Source organism: Cupressus sempervirens, chromosome 7 (genome assembly GCF_028749045.1).
Source record: "Cupressus sempervirens isolate cs-2001-9-10 chromosome 7, ASM2874904v1, whole genome shotgun sequence".
Classification (NCBI taxonomy): domain Eukaryota; kingdom Viridiplantae; phylum Streptophyta; class Pinopsida; order Cupressales; family Cupressaceae; genus Cupressus; species Cupressus sempervirens.
In genome coordinates, this window is record NC_143124.1 from 52,988,943 (window position 1) to 52,993,461 (window position 4,519).

Sequence of the window (4,519 nt, forward strand, 5' to 3'; positions counted from 1 at the left end):
ATTCAGAATCTTCTCCTAAAAAGTAGAAGCTCCTGATTTTTAGAAAGGATTGCTAGTTTTAAAATATTTCCTTAAAAGTAGCAAGCCGCTTCTGCTCTATTTTATAGAAAGCTTCCTTCTATGGGACCCCAACCTTAGAAAAGTTTTTTTTTTTTTTTTTTCTGAATTTTTTTTTTAAAAGTACGCTGACGTGCAAATTTAATTTCGAAAGTGGATTGTTTCCACTAATTCAATCCGAATGTCCTTTTGCATCATACTATTCGAAACTACTTGTGATAACCTATTGCAAGAATCAAAGAATTTAATCGTTTCTAGTTTATATGAGAGCATCTGGTTTTCTATTTTCAAACACCAGAATCCGTGTCTTCAAATTATATATATCATACTGCAACAATAATGGATTCAGGATGTGTGAATATTCCGCTTAGAATAAAAGGAATCGCCTAAAGTTCTTATTTATAGGAAAAATTGCTGGGCATAGATCCAATCTCCACAGCAAAATTAAGCTCATCAGAAGATCATATAACCTATTTTGACAAATAATTTATAAGGTAGAATTCATAATTACCATAATACAAAACTTACAGGATGAAACCTACGGACTATGAAATGCCTTTGTATAGTTCAGCAATGATTTTATTAAAAATATTCAGCCCTTTGGATTCTTCTTCTCCATTTAGAGTCACGACGACCTTCTTCTTTAACTCGGCTTGAAACAGGTTCAAACTGTAATCTGGGCTGTGACGTCTGTATACCTCTTTTTGACCTGTAAGTACTATGGTGACTATCTGTTTTCACGGGGCAAGCGATCTCTGATTGTTAATGGGTGTTTTAATTTCTCCTCTATAAGAACTTTCGACCAAAGCGCAAATGATAATTGCAGTTAATGTATCTGGCATGTTCACGGAAGCCTTACGCTTGCGTTTTCTACTTGCGGGATATAGCTTAGTCACTGCATCTGGGCTAACCAAGCCCGAGAAGAAACTTGAATTTAATGTTGACTCGGCTCCATCCACAGCTCTTCCAATCAAAATGGAAAATTCTGAAGGAAATCTCTGAATAGTATATACAAGAAAAGCACCACTCTGAGTTCCTAATTCTCAGCAATACACTGCGAAAAGCAGTAATGCAGAAATATTAAGAGCAAAGTGTCAAATCCTATTGCAACGACAAGCAACGTAAAGCATGTTTCAATTCAAAATGACATGTATAATTGTATATACCAGGAGATGGGTATTTAGTACCTTTAGCCTTTGAATGCAGATCCACACACCTCCACCTTCATCGCCTGTTGACAGATAGAGATATTACAATCCTTCCAAATTTTCAATACCATTAATACTACGCAGCTTCTGACATTGATCAATTGTAATCCTCTCAGGAGAAGTTAGACACGAAAGATTTGGAATCTCTTCCAGCTCTCCACATTCCTTTATGTTCACAGTTTGAAGATCTCCCATATCGAAGTTCCCTGATACTGTTTTTAATTTCTTGCAAAACATAATGTGGAGATAATTTAGTGTTGTTACTTTCCTAAAATGCAAGCCAGCTAAATTCTCCATGGAGTCAAGGCGCAGAGAGACAAGCCTGGGACAAGTTTCTCCGCATATTGATATTTTGTATATGAGTCTTACACAACGAATATGTATTGTTTGAAGGTGACTCATGCCTCTGGCTGAAGAAAACCCAAAATTAGCTGCATCTGCATCTTCACCATTGGTCAGATCCAATTCTCCTTTCACAAACAAATCCCACATAACCAATGTTCTGAGGTTGCTTAGTTTTCTCAGGGATTCCGAGAAAGACCTCCCTTCAATTTGCGTATCATTGCTTAAAAAAATTAGAATAGAGCAAACAAGAGAAAGCCATAGAGAGGAGAAGCTATGGAGAAACTGTAAGAGATATGAGAAATCCAAAATGGGATCTGCCATTCTATTTTCAATACATTCAATTTATAGATTATGTACAATATGTTTAGATGGCTGGTTGTCCAGACAATATAATATTAGTATTAAATGCATTAATAAATGCTTAGTGGCTTGAACAGCTATAGACAACTGTGTGCGGCTGTGTGCGGCTGTTTGTCTATGGCTGTGGACAGCTGTGCGGCTATGGACAGTGTACCATGGCAGGCAAGGTAGCAAATGGAATACAAATGTTTTCTAGCTGACCAAAAACTTTATATTTGAATGGTTTCGGCTAACCACGAACCTCACATAATAGTAGTTACAATAGACCACCAAATATATAATAGTGGTTACAATAGACCACCAAACATTACAAATGGTTTCACATTACCACTAAATCACATGATGTGGAAACATCACAAATGGTTTCTGATTACCAAAAACTCACATAATGGGAAAACTATCCTCACTTTGGCTTTTCTCCTTCTTGACTTGCATCAAACTGATTATTGAATCCATATAAAAAGAAATGCATCTACCAAGATACATGGGTACCTAGCCACTATTCCCACCAGTTTTATAGGAATCCTTTTCACATACATAATCCATCGATATGTCAAACCAAAAACCTTTGGGGTGTCCAGCACAACCGATAATGCACCCCATAAATTCACATAGCTCATTAACAATCATCACTAATTCAATTTTCATCACTTGATTTAGGGATATCAATGCAACCAACTCCTATTACATGACCACTATCAAGAACAGACAAACAAATTCTCACTTCCAATTCTAACACCTTTATCCAATCAGCACACACACAAACCTTTGCACCATGACAACAAACTCTAGCACACCATCTCATTTCCTAATGAATGTTAATTCCTACAACTGACTTATAATACTCCACACATTATTTCAAATAAAAATGCATAATAAAGTAATATTAATAATAACAAAATAAGCTAACAAAATAAGCTTTCACTTTCAACTTTAGCTTCCGTTTTTTCATGGCTTCTCTCATTTTTATAGCAAGTCTTCAATCTCTGATTTTATTCTTTTTGCCCAACTCAAAGTGCACATTTCTAAGCCCACATTGCTTAGATTCCTTGATAGCTCATGGTGAATGAAGAAGACAATAGTAATCAAATGCACAATATGATGTACTCCTACATAAACAATTGCTAATCACTTAACAAATTAACATTCACCAAATTTCATTCCATCTTTGTAATGGGCAGCCTTTTCACAACTGCAGTCTTCTTCATGAGAGAATAGCAATCCTCCACACTTCTCAATCACAGTCCTTTAGCCATAGCTCTTCAGACTCTTGGATTGTTGACCATAAGCTCTGATACTATGATAAAAATTAGAATAGAGCAAAAAAGAGAAAAAGCCATAGAGAGGAGAAGCCATGGAGAAATCGTAAGAGATATGAAAAACCCAAAATGGGCTCTACCATTCTGTTCTCAATGCATTCAATTTATAGATTACAATATGTTTAGATGGCTGGTTGTCCACACAATATAATATTAATATTAAATGTATTAATAAATGCTTAGCGGCTAGAATGGCTACGGACAACTGTGTGTGGCTGTGTGTGGCTATTTGTCTGCGGCTATGGATGGCTATACGGCTATGGACAGTGTACCATGGCAGGCAAGGTAGTGGGAGAAATTAATACTGCCAACAATTGCTGGACAACTTGGAACTGGAAATGTCAAAATATCTTCCTTTGAGGTTTAGATTCTCCAGATCAATTAACTTTCCTAAATTGTGTGGAAACTTCTCCAACACTTCTGTTCCAAGAAACAACTCTTTCAACTCAATAGGGACCTAAAATTAGAATTTAATTTATTTTGGAAACCATTTCACGATAGCAAACAATCTTCATGAAGATACCATTCGGGAACATATCAACTACTTTTAAGATAGATGTAATTATCAACACAAGAAAATAAAATACCTGAGCATTGTTCTTGTTACAAAACCACAATCTTTTGAGATGTCCATCAACAATTTTTAAAAACTGCAACCTCTGCAAAGGAATCCATGAAGGAATACTTCTCAATTGACTCTCCTTAAGGTCAAGCTCAAGCCATAGCAAGGCTATTAATCTCCCAGCATCAGCATTTGTTTCTCCTACAAAATATGTAATTTTACAACCAATATATTGGTGAAAAAATGAATGGAAATAGGGATCATTTATTCTTGCCAGAATTTTTCTGAATCCCTTAGATTCCTACAACCAAAGATCACGGTCAAGCTAGTTACAAAATGAATTCAATCAAGAGGGACAAAATTATTGCAAAACTTTATAGAAAATGTAAACAGAAAATTATAATAATGGAAAAATGTGCACCAATGATTTAAGAAATTTGGGGTGCCACTGCGACGAGGGTGGCTCAGTTGATCTGCTATTTCTCTACTCATATCACACAGATGATCATGCATTCTGAGAACAAGGTCACCATACGCATATCCCACTTCATAACCTACTTCGATTAGGCACTTGTCTTTCAAAGTCTAAACTGCCAGCTTAGCACTCATTCCTGATCCATTCCATATTCTTTTTGCCATACTCTAAGGTCTTCCAATAAAGAAACATG